This window comes from Phalacrocorax aristotelis, chromosome 28, assembly GCF_949628215.1.
Source record: "Phalacrocorax aristotelis chromosome 28, bGulAri2.1, whole genome shotgun sequence".
NCBI lineage: Eukaryota > Metazoa > Chordata > Aves > Suliformes > Phalacrocoracidae > Phalacrocorax > Phalacrocorax aristotelis.
Window position 1 is genome coordinate 372,746 of NC_134303.1, and position 22,031 is coordinate 394,776.

Below are 22,031 nucleotides of genomic sequence, written 5' to 3' on the forward strand. Positions count from 1 at the left end.
CCCAGTTCCCTCCCAGTCCGTCCCAGTACATCCCAGTACATCCCAGTTCCCTCACAGTACATCCCAGTTCCCTCACAGTTCACACACAGTTCACTCCCAGTTCCATTCCAGTACATCCCAGTACATGCCACTTTCCTCCAAGTAAACCCCAGTTCCCTCCCACTACATCCAAGTTCCCTCCCACTTCCCTCTAAGTACATCCCAGTACTTCACAGTTCACTCCCAGTACATCCCAGTTCCCCCTCGGTACATAACAGTTCCCTCCCAGTACACCCCAGTACATCCCAGTTCCCTCCCAGTATGTCCCACTACATCCCAGTTCCCTCCCAGTCCATCCCAGTTCCCTCCCAGTAAATCCCAATTCCCAACACTTTCCACCCAGTACATCCCAGTTCCCTCCCAGTACATACCAGTTCCCTCCCAGTACATCCCAGTACTTCACAGTTCCCTCCCAGTTCCCTCCCAGTTCCCTCCCAGTACATCCCAGTTCCCTCTAAGTACATCCCAATACTTCATAGTTCCCTCCCAGCACGTCCCAGTACGTCCCAGTTCCCCTCAGTACATAACACTTCCCTCCCAGTACATACCAGTACATCCCAGTGTCCTCACAGTACGTCCCAGTTCCCTCCCAGTACATCCCAGTACGTCCCAGTTCCCCTCAGTACATAACACTTCCCTCCCAGTACATACCAGTACATCCCAGTGTCCTCACAGTACATCCCAGTTCCCTCCCAGTACATCCCAGTTCTCTCCCAGTTCACTCCCAGTACACAACAGTTACCTCCCAGTACATCCCAGTACATCCCAGTAGATCCTGGTACATCCCAAATCCCTGCCAGTTCCACCCGGTACAACCCAGTACAAGCCTGTACTTCCTAGTTCCTCCACAGTACATCCCAGGGCATCCCCGCACATTGTAGTGCCTCCCAGTACATCCCAGTTCCCTCCCAGTACTGGGAGGGAACTGGGAAGTACTGGGAGGGAACTGGGACGTACTGGGAGGGAACTGGGACGTACTGGGAGGGAACTGGGATGTACTGGGATGTAATGGGACGGAACTGGGATGTATTGGGAGGCACTGGGAAAGAAGTGGTAGTGAACCGGGAGGGAACTGGGATGTACGGGGATGAACTGGTAGGGAACTGGGATGTACTGGCATGGAACGGGGATGTATTGGGATGTACAGGAACAGAACTGGAATGTACAGCGATGTATTGGCATGTACTGGCAGCGAGCTGGGATTTACTGGGATGTACTGGGAGGAAACTGGGATATACTGGGAGGAAACTGGGATATACTGGGAGGCATTGGGAGGGAAGTGGGTGTCAACTGGGACATTCCAGTTTCCTCCCAGTACATCCCAGTTCCCTACCAGTGCAGCCCAGTACATCCCAGTTCCCTCCCAGTCCGTCCCAATCCCCTCCCAGTACATCCCAGTTCCCTGCCAGTATGTCCCAGTACATCCCAGTTCCCTCCCAGTACATCCCAGTTCCCTCCCAGTACATACCAGTTCCCTCCCACTACATCCCAGTACATCCTGGTACATCCCAGTTCCCACCCAGTACATCCTACTACATACCAGTTCCCTCCCAGTTCACTCCCAGTACATCCCAGTACTTCACAGTTCCCTCCCAGTACATCCCAGTACGTCCCAGTTCCCCTCAGTACATAACACTTCCCTCCCAGTACATAACAGTACATCCCAGTGTCCTCACAGTACGTCCCAGTTCCCTCACAGTACATCCCAGTTCCCTACCAGTACATCCCAGTTACCTCCCTGTTCCTTCCCAGTACATAACAGTTACCTCCCAGTACATCCCAGTAGATCCTGGTACATCCCAAATCCCTGCCAGTTCCACCCGGTACAACCCAGTACAAGCCTGTACATCCTAGTTCCTCCACAGTACATCCCAGGGCATCCCCGCACATTGTAGTGCCTCCCAGTACATCCCAGGTCCCTCCCAGTACTGGGAGGGAACTGGGATGTACTGGGAGGGACCTGGAATGTACTGGGACGGAACTGGGATGTACTGGGATGTAATGGGACGGAACTGGGATGTAATGGGACGGAACTGGGAAAGAAGTGGTAGTGAACCGGGAGGGAATTGGGATGTACGGGGATGAACTGATAGGAAACTGGGATGTACTGGCATGGAACGGGGATGTATTGGGATGGACAGGAACGGAACTGGAATGTACGGCGATGTATTGGGATGTACTGGGAGCGAACTGGGATTTACTGGGATATACTGGGAGGAAACTGGGATATACTGGGAGGAAACTGGGATATACTGGGAGGAAACTGGGAGGGAAGTGGGTGTCAACTGGGACATTCCAGTTTCCTCCCAGTACATCCCAGTTCCCTACCAGTGCAGCCCAGTACATCCCAGTTCCCTCCCAGTCCCTCCCAGTACATCCCAGTACATCCCTGTTCCCTCACAGTACATCCCAGTTCCCTCCCAGTTCACACACAGTTCACTCCCAGTTCCATTCCAGTACATCCCAGTACATGCCAGTTGCCTCCCAGTTTCCTCTAAGTACATCCCAGTACTTTAAAGTTCCCTCCCAGTACATCCCAGTTCCCTCACAGTACATCCCAGTACTTCACAGTTCACTCCCACTACATCCCAGTACGTCCCAGTTCCCCCTTGGTACATAACACTTCCCTCCCAATACATCCAAGTTCCCTCCCAGTACATCCCAATCCCCTCCCAGTACATCCCAGTTCCCTGCCAGTACATCCCAGTACATCCCAGTTCCCTCCCAGTACATACCAGTTCCCTCCCAGTACATCCCAGTTCCCTCCCAGTTCCCTCCCACTACATCCCAGTTCCCTCCCAGTACGTACCAGTTCCCTCCCAGTACATCCCAGTACATCCTGGTACATCCCAGTTCCCACCCAGTACATCCTACTACATACCAGTTCCCTCCCAGTTCACTCCCAGTACGTCCCAGTACTTCACAGTTCCATCCCAGTACATCCCAGTACGCACCAGTTCCCCTCAGTACATAACACTTCCCTCCCAGTACATAACAGTACATCCCAGTGTCCTCACAGTACGTCCCAGTTCCCTACCAGTACGTCCCAGTTACCTCCCAGTTCACTCCCAGTACATAACAGTTACCTCCCAGTACATCCCAGTAGATCCTGGTACATCCCAAATCCCTGCCAGTTCCACCCGGTACAACCCAGTACAAGCCTGTACATCCTAGTTCCTCCACGGTACATCCCAGGGCATCCCCGCACATTGTAGTGCCTCCCAGTACATCCCAGTTCCCTCCCAGTACTGGGAGGGACCTGGGATGTACTGGGAGGGACCTGGGATGTACTGGGAGGGAACTGGGATGTACTGGGATGTAATGGGACGGAACTGGGATGTAATGGGACGGAACTGGGAAAGAAGTGGTAGTGAACCGGGAGGGAATTGGGATGTACGGGGATGAACTGGTAGGGAACTGGGATGTACTGGCATGGAACGGGGATGTATTGGGATGTACAGGAACAGAACTGGAATGTACAGCGATGTATTGGCATGTACTGGGAGCAAACTGGGATTTACTGGGATGTACTGGGAGGAAACTGGGATATACTGGGAGGCATTGGGAGGGAAGTGGGTGTCAACTGGGACATTCCAGTTTCCTCCCAGTACATCCCAGTTCCCTACCGGTGCAGCCCAGTACATCCCAGTTCCCTCCCAGTCCGTCCCAATCCCCTCCCAGTACATCCCAGTTCCCTGCCAGTATGTCCCAGTACATCCCAGTTCCCTCCCAGTACATACCAGTTCCCTCCCAGTACATCCCAGTTCCCTCCCAGTACATCCCAGTACATCCTGGTACATCCCAGTTCCCACCCAGTACATCCTACCACATACCAGTTCCCTCCCAGTTCACTCCCAGTACATCCCAGTACTTCACAGTTCCATCCCAGTACATCCCAGTACGCACCGGTTCCCCTCTGTACATAACACTTCCCTCCCAGTACATAACAGTACATCCCAGTGTCCTCACAGTACGTCCCAGTTCCCTCCCAGTACATCCCAGTTCCCTACCAGTACGTCCAATTCCCTCCCAGTTCACTCCCAGTACATAACAGTTACCTCCCAGTACATCCCAGTAGATCCTGGTACATCCCAAATCCCTGCTAGTTCCACCCGGTACAACCCAGTACAAGCCTGCACATCCTAGTTCCTCCACAGTACATCCCAGGGCATCCCCGCACATTGTAGTGCCTCCCAGTACATCCCAGCTCCCTCCCAGTACTGGGAGGGACCTGGGATGTACTGGGAGGGACCTGGGATGTACTGGGAGGGACCTGGGATGTACTGGGAGGGACCTGGGATGTACTGGGATGTAATGGGACGGAACTAGGATGTATTGGGAGGCACTGGGAAAGAAGTGGTAGTGAACCGGGAGGGAATTGGGATGTACGGGGATGAACTGGTAGGAAACTGGGATGTACTGGCATGGAACGGGGATGTATTGGGATGTACAGGAACGGAACTGGAATGTACTGCGATGTACTGGGAGCAAACTGGGATTTACTGGGATGTACTGGGAGGAAACTGGGATATACTGGGAGGAAACTGGGAGGAAAGTGGGTGTCAACTGGGACATCCCAGTTTCCTCCCAGTACATCCCAGTTCCCTACCAGTGCATCCCAGTCCGTCCCAGTTCCCTCCCAGTCCGTCCCAGTACATCCCAGTTCCCTCCCAGTTCACTCCCAGTACATAACAGTTACCTCCCAGTACATCCCAGTAGATCCTGGTACATCCCAAATCCCTGCCAGTTCCACCCGGTACAACCCAGTACAAGCCTGTACATCCTAGTTCCTCCACGGTACATCCCAGGGCATCCCCGCACATTGTAGTGCCTCCCAGTACATCCCAGTTCCCTCCCAGTACTGGGAGGGACCTGGGATGTACTGGGAGGGACCTGGGATGTACTGGGAGGGACCTGGGATGTGCTGGGATGTAATGGGACGGAACTGGGATGTAATGGGACGGAACTGGGAAAGAAGTGGTAGTGAACCGGGAGGGAATTGGGATGTACGGGGATGAACTGGTAGGGAACTGGGATGTACTGGCATGGAACGGGAATGTATTGGGATGTACAGGAACGGAACTGGAATGTACTGCGATGTACTGGGATGTACTGGGAGCAAACTGGGATTTACTGGGATGTACTGGGAGGAAACTGGGATATACTGGGAGGCACTGGGAGGGAAGTGGGTGTCAACTGGGACATTCCAGTTTCCTCCCAGTACATCCCAGCTCCCTACCAGTGCAGCCCAGTACATCCCAGATCCCTCCCAGTACATCCCAGTTCCCTCCCAGTCCGTCCCAGTACATCCCAGTACATCCCAGTTCCCTCACAGTACATCCCAGTTCCCTCACAGTTCACACACAGTTCACTCCCAGTTCCATTCCAGTACATCCCAGTACATGCCACTTTCCTCCAAGTAAACCCCAGTTCCCTCCCACTACATCCAAGTTCCCTCCCACTTCCCTCTAAGTACATCCCAGTACTTCACAGTTCACTCCCAGTACATCCCAGTTCCCCCTCGGTACATAACAGTTCCCTCCCAGTACACCCCAGTACATCCCAGTTCCCTCCCAGTATGTCCCACTACATCCCAGTTCCCTCCCAGTCCATCCCAGTTCCCTCCCAGTAAATCCCAATTCCCAACACTTTCCACCCAGTACATCCCAGTTCCCTCCCAGTACATACCAGTTCCCTCCCAGTACATCCCAGTACTTCACAGTTCCCTCCCAGTTCCCTCCCAGTTCCCTCCCAGTACATCCCAGTTCCCTCTAAGTACATCCCAATACTTCATAGTTCCCTCCCAGCACGTCCCAGTACGTCCCAGTTCCCCTCAGTACATAACACTTCCCTCCCAGTACATACCAGTACATCCCAGTGTCCTCACAGTACGTCCCAGTTCCCTCCCAGTACATCCCAGTACGTCCCAGTTCCCCTCAGTACATAACACTTCCCTCCCAGTACATAACAGTACATCCCAGTGTCCTCACAGTACGTCCCAGTTCCCTCCCAGTACATCCCAGTTCTCTCCCAGTTCACTCCCAGTACATAACAGTTACCTCCCAGTACATCCCAGTAGATCCTGGTACATCCCAAATCCCTGCTAGTTCCACCCGGTACAACCCAGTACAAGCCTGCACATCCTAGTTCCTCCACAGTACATCCCAGGGCATCCCCGCACATTGTAGTGCCTCCCAGTACATCCCAGGTCCCTCCCAGTACTGGGAGGGACCTGGGATGTACTGGGAGGGACCTGGGATGTACTGGGAGGGACCTGGGATGTACTGGGAGGGACCTGGGATGTACTGGGATGTAATGGGACGGAACTAGGATGTATTGGGAGGCACTGGGAAAGAAGTGGTAGTGAACCGGGAGGGAATTGGGATGTACGGGGATGAACTGGTAGGAAACTGGGATGTACTGGCATGGAACGGGGATGTATTGGGATGTACAGGAACGGAACTGGAATGTACTGCGATGTACTGGGAGCAAACTGGGATTTACTGGGATGTACTGGGAGGAAACTGGGATATACTGGGAGGAAACTGGGAGGAAAGTGGGTGTCAACTGGGACATCCCAGTTTCCTCCCAGTACATCCCAGTTCCCTACCAGTGCATCCCAGTCCGTCCCAGTTCCCTCCCAGTCCGTCCCAGTACATCCCAGTTCCCTCCCAGTTCACTCCCAGTACATAACAGTTACCTCCCAGTACATCCCAGTAGATCCTGGTACATCCCAAATCCCTGCCAGTTCCACCCGGTACAACCCAGTACAAGCCTGTACATCCTAGTTCCTCCACGGTACATCCCAGGGCATCCCCGCACATTGTAGTGCCTCCCAGTACATCCCAGTTCCCTCCCAGTACTGGGAGGGACCTGGGATGTACTGGGAGGGACCTGGGATGTACTGGGAGGGACCTGGGATGTGCTGGGATGTAATGGGACGGAACTGGGATGTAATGGGACGGAACTGGGAAAGAAGTGGTAGTGAACCGGGAGGGAATTGGGATGTACGGGGATGAACTGGTAGGGAACTGGGATGTACTGGCATGGAACGGGAATGTATTGGGATGTACAGGAACGGAACTGGAATGTACTGCGATGTACTGGGATGTACTGGGAGCAAACTGGGATTTACTGGGATGTACTGGGAGGAAACTGGGATATACTGGGAGGCACTGGGAGGGAAGTGGGTGTCAACTGGGACATTCCAGTTTCCTCCCAGTACATCCCAGCTCCCTACCAGTGCAGCCCAGTACATCCCAGATCCCTCCCAGTACATCCCAGTTCCCTCCCAGTCCGTCCCAGTACATCCCAGTACATCCCAGTTCCCTCACAGTACATCCCAGTTCCCTCACAGTTCACACACAGTTCACTCCCAGTTCCATTCCAGTACATCCCAGTACATGCCACTTTCCTCCAAGTAAACCCCAGTTCCCTCCCACTACATCCAAGTTCCCTCCCACTTCCCTCTAAGTACATCCCAGTACTTCACAGTTCACTCCCAGTACATCCCAGTTCCCCCTCGGTACATAACAGTTCCCTCCCAGTACACCCCAGTACATCCCAGTTCCCTCCCAGTATGTCCCACTACATCCCAGTTCCCTCCCAGTCCATCCCAGTTCCCTCCCAGTAAATCCCAATTCCCAACACTTTCCACCCAGTACATCCCAGTTCCCTCCCAGTACATACCAGTTCCCTCCCAGTACATCCCAGTACTTCACAGTTCCCTCCCAGTTCCCTCCCAGTTCCCTCCCAGTACATCCCAGTTCCCTCTAAGTACATCCCAATACTTCATAGTTCCCTCCCAGCACGTCCCAGTACGTCCCAGTTCCCCTCAGTACATAACACTTCCCTCCCAGTACATACCAGTACATCCCAGTGTCCTCACAGTACGTCCCAGTTCCCTCCCAGTACATCCCAGTACGTCCCAGTTCCCCTCAGTACATAACACTTCCCTCCCAGTACATAACAGTACATCCCAGTGTCCTCACAGTACGTCCCAGTTCCCTCCCAGTACATCCCAGTTCTCTCCCAGTTCACTCCCAGTACACAACAGTTACCTCCCAGTACATCCCAGTAGATCCTGGTACATCCCAAATCCCTGCCAGTTCCACCCGGTACAACCCAGTACAAGCCTGTACTTCCTAGTTCCTCCACAGTACATCCCAGGGCATCCCCGCACATTGTAGTGCCTCCCAGTACATCCCAGTTCCCTCCCAGTACTGGGAGGGAACTGGGATGTACTGGGAGGGAACTGGGACGTACTGGGAGGGAACTGAGATGTACTGAGATGTAATGGGACGGAACTGGGATGTATTGGGAGGCACTGGGAAAGAAGTGGTAGTGAACCGGGAGGGAACTGGGATGTACGGGGATGAACTGGTAGGGAACTGGGATGTACTGGCATGGAACGGGGATGTATTGGGATGTACAGGAACAGAACTGGAATGTACAGCGATGTATTGGCATGTACTGGCAGCGAGCTGGGATTTACTGGGATGTACTGGGAGGAAACTGGGATATACTGGGAGGAAACTGGGATATACTGGGAGGCATTGGGAGGGAAGTGGGTGTCAACTGGGACATTCCAGTTTCCTCCCAGTACATCCCAGTTCCCTACCAGTGCAGCCCAGTACATCCCAGTTCCCTCCCAGTCCGTCCCAATCCCCTCCCAGTACATCCCAGTTCCCTGCCAGTATGTCCCAGTACATCCCAGTTCCCTCCCAGTACATACCAGCTCCCTCCCAGTACATCCCAGTTCCCTCCCAGTTCCCTCCCACTACATCCCAGTACATCCCAGTTCCCTCCCAGTACATACCAGTTCCCTCCCACTACATCCCAGTACATCCTGGTACATCCCAGTTCCCACCCAGTACATCCTACTACATACCAGTTCCCTCCCAGTTCACTCCCAGTACATCCCAGTACTTCACAGTTCCCTCCCAGTACATCCCAGTACGTCCCAGTTCCCCTCAGTACATAACACTTCCCTCCCAGTACATACCAGTACATCCCAGTGTCCTCACAGTACGTCCCAGTTCCCTCCCAGTACATCCCAGTTCCCTACCAGTACATCCCAGTTACCTCCCTGTTCCTTCCCAGTACATAACAGTTACCTCCCAGTACATCCCAGTAGATCCTGGTACATCCCAAATCCCTGCCAGTTCCACCCAGTACAACCCAGTACAAGCCTGTACTTCCTAGTTCCTCCACAGTACATCCCAGGGCATCCCCGCACATTGTAGTGCCTCCCAGTACATCCCAGTTCCCTCCCAGTACTGGGAGGGACCTGGGATGTACTGGGAGGGACCTGGGATGTACTGGGAGGGAACTGGGATGTACTGGGATGTAATGGGACGGAACTGGGATGTAATGGGACGGAACTGGGAAAGAAGTGGTAGTGAACCGGGAGGGAATTGGGATGTACGGGGATGAACTGGTAGGAAACTGGGATGTACTGGCATGGAACGGGGATGTATTGGGATGGACAGGAACGGAACTGGAATGTACGGCGATGTATTGGGATGTACTGGGAGCGAACTGGGATTTACTGGGAGGCACTACAATGTGCGGGGATGCCCTGGGATGTACTGTGGAGGAACTAGGAAGTACAGGCTTGTACTGGGTTGTACCGGGTGGAACTGGCAGGGATTTGGGATGTACCAGGATCTACTGGGATGTACTGGGATGTACTGGGAGGGAACTGGGATGTACTGTGAGGACACTGGGATGTACTGGTATGTACTGGGAGGGAAGTGTTATGTACTGAGGGGAACTGGGACGTACTGGGATGTACTGGGAGGGAACTGGGACGTACTGTGAGGACACTGGGATGTACTGGTATGTACTGGGAGGGAAGTGTTATGTACTGAGGGGAACTGGGACGTACTGGGACGTGCTGGGAGGGAACTATGAAGTATTGGGATGTACTTAGAGGGAACTGGGATGTACTGGGAGGGAACTGGGAGGGAACTGGGAGGGAACTGTGAAGTACTGGGATGTACTGGGAGGGAACTGGTATGTACTGGGAGGGAACTGGGATGTACTGGGAGGGAACTGGGATGTACTGGGATGTACTGGGATGTAATGGGACGGAACTGGGAAAGAAGTGGTAGTGAACCGGGAGGGAATTGGGATGTACGGGGATGAACTGATAGGAAACTGGGATGTACTGGCATGGAACGGGGATGTATTGGGATGTACAGGAACGGAACTGGAATGTACTGCGATGTACTGGGAGCAAACTGGGATTTACTGGGATGTACTGGGAGGAAACTGGGATATACTGGGAGGAAACTGGGAGGAAAGTGGGTGTCAACTGGGACATCCCAGTTTCCTCCCAGTACATCCCAGTTCCCTACCAGTGCATCCCAGTCCGTCCCAGTTCCCTCCCAGTCCGTCCCAGTACATCCCAGTTCCCTCCCAGTTCACTCCCAGTACATAACAGTTACCTCCCAGTACATCCCAGTAGATCCTGGTACATCCCAAATCCCTGCCAGTTCCACCCGGTACAACCCAGTACAAGCCTGTACATCCTAGTTCCTCCACAGTACATCCCAGGGCATCCCCGCACATTGTAGTGCCTCCCAGTACATCCCAGTTCCCTCCCAGTACTGGGAGGGACCTGGGATGTACTGGGAGGGACCTGGGATGTACTGGGAGGGAACTGGGATGTGCTGGGATGTAATGGGACGGAACTGGGATGTAATGGGACGGAACTGGGAAAGAAGTGGTAGTGAACCGGGAGGGAATTGGGATGTACGGGGATGAACTGGTAGGGAACTGGGATGTACTGGCATGGAACGGGAATGTATTGGGATGTACAGGAACGGAACTGGAATGTACTGCGATGTACTGGGATGTACTGGGAGCAAACTGGGATTTACTGGGATGTACTGGGAGGAAACTGGGATATACTGGGAGGCACTGGGAGGGAAGTGGGTGTCAACTGGGACATTCCAGTTTCCTCCCAGTACATCCCAGCTCCCTACCAGTGCAGCCCAGTACATCCCAGATCCCTCCCAGTACATCCCAGTTCCCTCCCAGTCCGTCCCAGTACATCCCAGTACATCCCAGTTCCCTCACAGTACATCCCAGTTCCCTCACAGTTCACACACAGTTCACTCCCAGTTCCATTCCAGTACATCCCAGTACATGCCACTTTCCTCCAAGTAAACCCCAGTTCCCTCCCACTACATCCAAGTTCCCTCCCACTTCCCTCTAAGTACATCCCAGTACTTCACAGTTCACTCCCAGTACATCCCAGTTCCCCCTCGGTACATAACAGTTCCCTCCCAGTACACCCCAGTACATCCCAGTTCCCTCCCAGTATGTCCCACTACATCCCAGTTCCCTCCCAGTCCATCCCAGTTCCCTCCCAGTAAATCCCAATTCCCAACACTTTCCACCCAGTACATCCCAGTTCCCTCCCAGTACATACCAGTTCCCTCCCAGTACATCCCAGTACTTCACAGTTCCCTCCCAGTTCCCTCCCAGTACATCCCAGTTCCCTCTAAGTACATCCCAATACTTCATAGTTCCCTCCCAGCACGTCCCAGTACGTCCCAGTTCCCCTCAGTACATAACACTTCCCTCCCAGTACATACCAGTACATCCCAGTGTCCTCACAGTACGTCCCAGTTCCCTCCCAGTACATCCCAGTACGTCCCAGTTCCCCTCAGTACATAACACTTCCCTCCCAGTACATAACAGTACATCCCAGTGTCCTCACAGTACGTCCCAGTTCCCTCCCAGTACATCCCAGTTCTCTCCCAGTTCACTCCCAGTACACAACAGTTACCTCCCAGTACATCCCAGTAGATCCTGGTACATCCCAAATCCCTGCCAGTTCCACCCGGTACAACCCAGTACAAGCCTGTACTTCCTAGTTCCTCCACAGTACATCCCAGGGCATCCCCGCACATTGTAGTGCCTCCCAGTACATCCCAGTTCCCTCCCAGTACTGGGAGGGAACTGGGATGTACTGGGAGGGAACTGGGACGTACTGGGAGGGAACTGAGATGTACTGAGATGTAATGGGACGGAACTGGGATGTATTGGGAGGCACTGGGAAAGAAGTGGTAGTGAACCGGGAGGGAACTGGGATGTACGGGGATGAACTGGTAGGGAACTGGGATGTACTGGCATGGAACGGGGATGTATTGGGATGTACAGGAACAGAACTGGAATGTACAGCGATGTATTGGCATGTACTGGCAGCGAGCTGGGATTTACTGGGATGTACTGGGAGGAAACTGGGATATACTGGGAGGAAACTGGGATATACTGGGAGGCATTGGGAGGGAAGTGGGTGTCAACTGGGACATTCCAGTTTCCTCCCAGTACATCCCAGTTCCCTACCAGTGCAGCCCAGTACATCCCAGTTCCCTCCCAGTCCGTCCCAATCCCCTCCCAGTACATCCCAGTTCCCTGCCAGTATGTCCCAGTACATCCCAGTTCCCTCCCAGTACATCCCAGTTCCCTCCCAGTTCCCTCCCACTACATCCCAGTACATCCCAGTTCCCTCCCAGTACATACCAGTTCCCTCCCACTACATCCCAGTACATCCTGGTACATCCCAGTTCCCACCCAGTACATCCTACTACATACCAGTTCCCTCCCAGTTCACTCCCAGTACATCCCAGTACTTCACAGTTCCCTCCCAGTACATCCCAGTACGTCCCAGTTCCCCTCAGTACATAACACTTCCCTCCCAGTACATACCAGTACATCCCAGTGTCCTCACAGTACGTCCCAGTTCCCTCCCAGTACATCCCAGTTACCTCCCTGTTCCTTCCCAGTACATAACAGTTACCTCCCAGTACATCCCAGTAGATCCTGGTACATCCCAAATCCCTGCCAGTTCCACCCGGTACAACCCAGTACAAGCCTGTACATCCTAGTTCCTCCACAGTACATCCCAGGGCATCCCCGCACATTGTAGTGCCTCCCAGTACATCCCAGCTCCCTCCCAGTAAGGGAGGGACCTGGGATGTACTGGGAGGGACCTGGGATGTACTGGGAGGGACCTGGGATGTACTGGGATGTAATGGGACGGAACTGGGATGTAATGGGACGGAACTGGGAAAGAAGTGGTAGTGAACCGGGAGGGAATTGGGATGTACGGGGATGAACTGGTAGGGAACTGGGATGTACTGGCATGGAATGGGGATGTATTGGGATGTACAGGAACGGAACTGGAATGTACTGCGATGTACTGGGATGTACTGGGAGCAAACTGGGATTTACTGGGATGTACTGGGAGGAAACTGGGATATACTGGGAGGCACTGGGAGGGAAGTGGGTGTCAACTGGGACATTCCAGTTTCCTCCCAGTACATCCCAGTTCCCTACCAGTGCAGCCCAGTACATCCCAGTTCCCTCCCAGTACATCCCAGTTCCCTGCCAGTCCGTCCCAATCCCCTCCCAGTACATCCCAGTTCCCAGCCAGTATGTCCCAGTACATCCCAGTTCCCTCCCAGTAAATCCCAGTTCCCTCCCAGTACATCCTGGTACATCCCAGTTCCCACCCAGTACATCCTACTACATACCAGTTCCCTCCCAGTTCACTCCCAGTACATCCCAGTACTTCACTGTTCCCTCCCAGTACATCCCAGTACGTCCCAGTTCCCCTCAGTACATAACACTTCCCTCCCAGTACATACCAGTACATCCCAGTGTCCTCACAGTACGTCCCAGTTCCCTCCCAGTACATCCCAGTTCCCTACCAGTACATCCCAGTTACCTCCCTGTTCCTTCCCAGTACATAACAGTTACCTCCCAGTACATCCCAGTAGATCCTGGTACATCCCAAATCCCTGCCAGTTCCACCCGGTACAACCCAGTACAAGCCTGTACATCCTAGTTCCTCCACAGTACATCCCAGGGCATCCCCGCACATTGTAGTGCCTCCCAGTACATCCCAGGTCCCTCCCAGTACTGGGAGGGAACTGGGATGTACTGGGAGGGACCTGGGATGTACTGGGATGTAATGGGACGGAACTGGGATGTAATGGGACGGAACTGGGAAAGAAGTGGTAGTGAACCGGGAGGGAATTGGGATGTACGGGGATGAACTGATAGGAAACTGGGATGTACTGGCATGGAACGGGGATGTATTGGGATGGACAGGAACGGAACTGGAATGTACGGCGATGTATTGGGATGTACTGGGAGCGAACTGGGATTTACTGGGATATACTGGGAGGAAACTGGGATATACTGGGAGGAAACTGGGATATACTGGGAGGAAACTGGGAGGGAAGTGGGTGTCAACTGGGACATTCCAGTGTCCTCCCAGTACATCCCAGTTCCCTACCAGTGCAGCCCAGTACATCCCAGATCCCTCCCAGTCCCTCCCAGTACATCCCAGTACATCCCAGTTCCCTCACAGTACATCCCAGTTCCCTCCCCGTTCACACACAGTTCACTCCCAGTTCCATTCCAGTACATCCCAGTACATGCCAGTTGCCTCCCAGTTTCCTCTAAGTACATCCCAGTACTTTAAAGTTCCCTCCCAGTACATCCCAGTTCCCTCACAGTACATCCCAGTACTTCACAGTTCACTCCCACTACATCCCAGTACGTCCCAGTTCCCCCTTGGTACATAACACTTCCCTCCCAATACATCCAAGTTCCCTCCCAGTACATCCCAATCCCCTCCCAGTACATCCCAGTTCCCTGCCAGTACATCCCAGTACATCCCAGTTCCCTCCCAGTACATACCAGTTCCCTCCCAGTACATCCCAGTTCCCTCCCAGTTCCCTCCCACTACATCCCAGTTCCCTCCCAGTACGTACCAGTTCCCTCCCAGTACATCCCAGTACATCCTGGTACATCCCAGTTCCCACCCAGTACATCCTACTACATACCAGTTCCCTCCCAGTTCACTCCCAGTACGTCCCAGTACTTCACAGTTCCATCCCAGTACATCCCAGTACGCACCAGTTCCCCTCAGTACATAACACTTCCCTCCCAGTACATAACAGTACATCCCAGTGTCCTCACAGTACGTCCCAGTTCCCTACCAGTACGTCCCAGTTACCTCCCAGTTCACTCCCAGTACATAACAGTTACCTCCCAGTACATCCCAGTAGATCCTGGTACATCCCAAATCCCTGCCAGTTCCACCCGGTACAACCCAGTACAAGCCTGTACATCCTAGTTCCTCCACGGTACATCCCAGGGCATCCCCGCACATTGTAGTGCCTCCCAGTACATCCCAGTTCCCTCCCAGTACTGGGAGGGACCTGGGATGTACTGGGAGGGACCTGGGATGTACTGGGATGTAATGGGACGGAACTGGGATGTATTGGGAGGCACTGGGAAAGAAGTGGTAGTGAACCGGGAGGGAATTGGTATGTACGGGGATGAACTGGTAGGGAACTGGGATGTACTGGCATGGAACGGGGATGTATTGGGATGTACAGGAACAGAACTGGAATGTACAGCGATGTATTGGCATGTACTGGCAGCGAGCTGGGATTTACTGGGATGTACTGGGAGGAAACTGGGATATACTGGGAGGCATTGGGAGGGAAGTGGGTGTCAACTGGGACATTCCAGTTTCCTCCCAGTACATCCCAGTTCCCTACCAGTGCAGCCCAGTACATCCCAGTTCCCTCCCAGTCCGTCCCAATCCCCTCCCAGTACATCCCAGTTCCCTGCCAGTATGTCCCAGTACATCCCAGTTCCCTCCCAGTACATCCCAGTTCCCTCCCAGTTCCCTCCCACTACATCCCAGTACATCCCAGTTCCCTCCCAGTACATACCAGTTCCCTCCCACTACATCCCAGTACATCCTGGTACATCCCAGTTCCCACCCAGTACATCCTACTACATACCAGTTCCCTCCCAGTTCACTCCCAGTACATCCCAGTACTTCACAGTTCCCTCCCAGTACATCCCAGTACGTCCCAGTTCCCCTCAGTACATAACACTTCCCTCCCAGTACATACCAGTACATCCCAGTGTCCTCACAGTACGTCCCAGTTCCCTCCCAGTACATCCCAGTTCCCTACCAGTACATCCCAGTTACCTCCCTGTTCCTTCCCAGTACATAACAGTTACCTCCCAGTACATCCCAGTAGATCCTGGTACATCCCAAATCCCTGCCAGTTCCACCCGGTACAACCCAGTACAAGCCTGTACATCCTAGTTCCTCCACAGTACATCCCAGGGCATCCCAGCACATTGTAGTGCCTCCCAGTACATCCCAGGTCCCTCCCAGTACTGGGAGGGACCTGGGATGTACTGGGAGGGACCTGGGATGTACTGGGAGGGAACTGGGATGTACTGGGATGTAATGGGACGGAACTGGGATGTAATGGGACGGAACTGGGAAAGAAGTGGTAGTGAACCGGGAGGGAATTGGGATGTACGGGGATGAACTGGTAGGGAACTGGGATGTACTGGCATGGAACGGGGATGTATTGGGATGTACAGGAACAGAACTGGAATGTACAGCGATGTATTGGCATGTACTGGCAGCGAGCTGGGATTTACTGGGATGTACTGGGAGGAAACTGGGATATACTGGGAGGCATTGGGAGGGAAGTGGGTGTCAACTGGGACATTCCAGTTTCCTCCCAGTACATCCCAGTTCCCTACCAGTGCAGCCCAGTACATCCCAGTTCCCTCCCAGTCCGTCCCAATCCCCTCCCAGTACATCCCAGTTCCCTGCCAGTATGTCCCAGTACATCCCAGTTCCCTCCCAGTACATACCAGTTCCCTCCCAGTACATCCCAGTTCCCTCCCAGTACATCCCAGTACATCCTGGTACATCCCAGTTCCCACCCAGTACATCCTACCACATACCAGTTCCCTCCCAGTTCACTCCCAGTACATCCCAGTACTTCACAGTTCCATCCCAGTACATCCCAGTACGCACCGGTTCCCCTCTGTACATAACACTTCCCACCCAGTACATAACAGTACATCCCAGAGTCCTCACAGTACGTCCCAGTTCCCTCCCAGTACATCCCAGTTCCCTACCAGTACGTCCCAGTTCCCTCCCAGTTCACTCCCAGTACATAACAGTTACCTCCCAGTACATCCCAGTACATCCCAGTAGATCCTGGTACATCCCAAATCCCTGCTAGTTCCACCCGGTACAACCCAGTACAAGCCTGCACATCCTAGTTCCTCCACAGTACATCCCAGGGCATCCCCACACATTGTAGTGCCTCCCAGTACATCCCAGGTCCCTCCCAGTACTGGGAGGGACCTGGGATTAACTGGGAGGGACCTGGGATGTACTGGGAGGGACCTGGGATGTACTGGGAGGGACCTGGGATGTACTGGGATGTAATGGGACGGAACTAGGATGTATTGGGAGGCACTGGGAAAGAAGTGGTAGTGAACCGGGAGGGAATTGGGATGTACGGGGATGAACTGGTAGGAAACTGGGATGTACTGGCATGGAACGGGGATGTATTGGGATGTACAGGAACGGAACTGGAATGTACTGCGATGTACTGGGAGCAAACTGGGATTTACTGGGATGTACTGGGAGGAAACTGGGAGGAAAGTGGGTGTCAACTGGGACATTCCAGTTTCCTCCCAGTACATCCCAGTTCCCTACCAGTGCATCCCAGTCCGTCCCAGTTCCCTCCCAGTCCGTCCCAGTACATCCCAGTTCCCTCCCAGTTCACTCCCAGTACATAACAGTTACCTCCCAGTACATCCCAGTAGATCCTGGTACATCCCAAATCCCTGCCAGTTCCACCCGGTACAACCCAGTACAAGCCTGTACTTCCTAGTTCCTCCACAGTACATCCCAGGGCATCCCCGCACATTGTAGTGCCTCCCAGTACATCCCAGTTCCCTCCCAGTACTGGGAGGGACCTGGGATGTACTGGGAGGGAACTGGGACGTACTGGGAGGGAACTGGGATGTACTGAGATGTAATGGGACGGAACTGGGATGTATTGGGAGGCACTGGGAAAGAAGTGGTAGTGAACCGGGAGGGAACTGGGATGTACGGGGATGAACTGGTAGGGAACTGGGATGTACTGGCATGGAACGGGGATGTATTGGGATGTACAGGAACAGAACTGGAATGTACAGCGATGTATTGGCATGTACTGGCAGCGAGCTGGGATTTACTGGGATGTACTGGGAGGAAACTGGGATATACTGGGAGGAAACTGGGATATACTGGGAGGCATTGGGAGGGAAGTGGGTGTCAACTGGGACATTCCAGTTTCCTCCCAGTACATCCCAGTTCCCTACCAGTGCAGCCCAGTACATCCCAGTTCCCTCCCAGTCCGTCCCAATCCCCTCCCAGTACATCCCAGTTCCCTCCCAGTACATCCCAGTTCCCTCCCAGTACATCCCAGTTCCCTCCCACTACATCCCAGTACATCCTGGTACATCCCAGTTCCCACCCAGTACATCCTACTACATACCAGTTCCCTCCCAGTTCACTCCCAGTACATCCCAGTACTTCACAGTTCCCTCCCAGTACATCCCAGTACGTCCCAGTTCCCCTCAGTACATAACACTTCCCTCCCAGTACATACCAGTACATCCCAGTGTCCTCACGGTACGTCCCAGTTCCCTCCCAGTACATCCCAGTTCCCTACCAGTACATCCCAGTTACCTCCCTGTTCCTTCCCAGTACATAACAGTTACCTCCCAGTACATCCCAGTAGATCCTGGTACATCCCAAATCCCTGCCAGTTCCACCCGGTACAACCCAGTACAAGCCTGTACATCCTAGTTCCTCCACAGTACATCCCAGGGCATCCCCGCACATTGTAGTGCCTCCCAGTACATCCCAGTTCCCTCCCAGTACTGGGAGGGAACTGGGATGTACTGGGAGGGACCTGGGATGTACTGGGACGGAACTGGGATGTACTGGGATGTAATGGGACGGAACTGGGATGTAATGGGACGGAACTGGGAAAGAAGTGGTAGTGAACCGGGAGGGAATTGGGATGTACGGGGATGAACTGATAGGAAACTGGGATGTACTGGCATGGAACGGGGATGTATTGGGATGGACAGGAACGGAACTGGAATGTACGGCGATGTATTGGGATGTACTGGGAGCGAACTGGGATTTACTGGGATATACTGGGAGGAAACTGGGATATACTGGGAGGAAACTGGGAGGGAAGTGGGTGTCAACTGGGACATTCCAGTGTCCTCCCAGTACATCCCAGTTCCCTACCAGTGCCTCCCAGTACATCCCAGATCCCTCCCAGTCCCTCCCAGTACATCCCAGTACATCCCAGTTCCCTCCCCGTTCACACACAGTTCACTCCCAGTTCCATTCCAGTACATCCCAGTACATGCCAGTTGCCTCCCAGTTTCCTCTAAGTACATCCCAGTACTTTAAAGTTCCCTCCCAGTACATCCCAGTTCCCTCACAGTACATCCCAGTACTTCACAGTTCACTCCCACTACATCCCAGTACGTCCCAGTTCCCCCTTGGTACATAACACTTCCCTCCCAATACATCCAAGTTCCCTCCCAGTACATCCCAATCCCCTCCCAGTACATCCCAGTTCCCTGCCAGTATGTCCCAGTACATCCCAGTTCCCTCCCAGTTCCCTCCCACTACATCCCAGTTCCCTCCCAGTACATACCAGTTCCCTCCCAGTACATCCCAGTTCCCTCCCAGTACCCTCCCACTACATCCCAGTACATCCCAGTTCCCACCCAGTACATCCTACTACATACCAGTTCCCTCCCAGTTCACTCCCAGTACGTCCCAGTACTTCACAGTTCCATCCCAGTACATCCCAGTTCCCCTCTGTACATAACACTTCCCTCCCAGTACATAACAGTACATCCCAGTGTCCTCACAGTACGTCCCAGTTCCCTCCCAGTACGTCCCAGTTCCCTCCCAGTACATCCCAGTTCCCTACCAGTACATCCCAGTTCCCTACCAGTACATCCCAGTACATCCTGGTACATCCCAAATCCATGCCAGTTCCACCCGGTACAACCCAGTACAAGCCTGTACATCCTAGTTCCTCCACAGTACATCCCAGGGCATCCCCGCACATTGTAGTGCCTCCCAGTACATCCCAGCTCCCTCCCAGTACTGGGAGGGACCTAGGAATAACGGGGAGGGACCTGGGATGTACTGGGAGGGACCTGGGATGTACTGGGAGGGACCTGGGATGTACTGGGAGGGACCTGGGATGTACTGGGATGTAATGGGACGGAACTGGGATGTATTGGGAGGCACTGGGAAAAAAGTGGTAGTGAACCGGGAGGGAATTGGGATGTACGGGGATGAACTGGTAGGGAACTGGGATGTACTGGCATGGAACGGGGATGTATTGGGATGTACAGGCACGGAACTGTAATGTACTGCGATGTACTGGGATGTACTGGGAGCAAACTGGGATTTACTGGGATGTACTGGGAGGAGACTGGGATATACTGGGAGGCACTGGGAGGGAAGTGGGTGTCAACTGGGACATTCCAGTTTCCTCCCAGTACATCCCAGTTCCCTACCAGTGCAGCCCAGTACATCCCAGATCCCTCCCAGTCTGTCCCAGTACATCCCAGTACATCCCAGTTCCCTCACAGTACATCCCAGTTCCCTCACAGTTCACACACAGTTCACTCCCAGTTCCATTCCAGTACATCCCAGTACATGCCACTTTCCTCCAAGTAAATCCCAGTTCCCTCCCACTACATCCAAGTTCCCTCCCACTTCCCTCTAAGTACATCCCAGTACTTCACAGTTCACTCCCAGTACATCCCAGTTCCCCCTCGGTACATAACAGTCCCCTCCCAGTACACACCAGTACATCCCAGTTCCCTCCCAGTATGTCCCACTACATCCCAGTTCCCTCCCAGTAAATCCCAATTCCCAACACTTTCCACCCAGTACATCCCAGTTCCCTCCCAGTACATCCCAGTTCCCTCTAAGTACATCCCAGTACTTCACAGTTCCCTCCCAGCACATCCCAGTACGTCCCAGTTCCCCTCAGTACATAACACTTCCCTCCCAGTACATCCCAGTATATCCCAGTAGATCCTGGTACATCCCAAATCCCTGCTAGTTCTACCCGGTACAACCCAGTACAAGCCTGTACACCCTACTTCCTCCACGGTACATCCCAGGACATCCCAGCACATTGTAGTGCCTCCCAGTACACCCCAGTTCCCTCCCAGTACATCCCATTACATTCCAGTGCCCTCCCAGTACATCCCAGTACATCCCAGTACATCCCAGTACATCCCAGTTCCCTCCCAGTACATCCCAGTTCCCTCCCAGTACATCCCAGTACTTCACAGTTCCCTCCCAGCACATCCCAGTACGTCCCAGTTACCCTCAGTACATAACACTTCCCTCCCAGTACATACCAGTACATCCCAGTTCCCTACCAGTTCCTTCCCAGTACATAACAGTTACCTCCCAGTACATCCCAGTACATCCTGGTACATCCCAAATTCCTGCCAGTTCCACCCGGTACAACCCAGTACAAGCCTGTACATCCTAGTTCCTCCACACTACATCCCAGGACATCCCAGGACATTGTAGAGCCTCCCAGTACGTCCCAGTTCCCTCCCAGTACAACCCAGTAGATCCTGGTACGTCCCCGTTCCCCGCACTGTACGTCCCCGTTCCCCGCACTGTACTGGGAGGACAACCGAGCCTGCGCAGTGACTGACATAGGGAACGAGCAAGTTTGTACCCATCACTAGACAAGACAATAATGACTATGTATGAGTATGTGAAATTTTCATCTATAAATTGTACGGGAAAGGTGCGTGAGGTACGCATGCCAGGAGGAGCGATCCCCCGTGCATCCGGCGCCACGAATAAAGAATGCCTGCTCTTTAATACTAAATTGGTGTTGAGGAGTCGTTTCCGATTTTAACGCGTTTTTCGGTAACACAGGGAGTCAGATCAAGAGAGCCAGAGAACAACAAAACACCGACAGGCTACAGGACAGAGCAGGAGGAATAAAAAAAAAAAAAAAAAAACGGAGCCAGAGCCAGGCAGAGAGAGGCAGAGAAAGAAA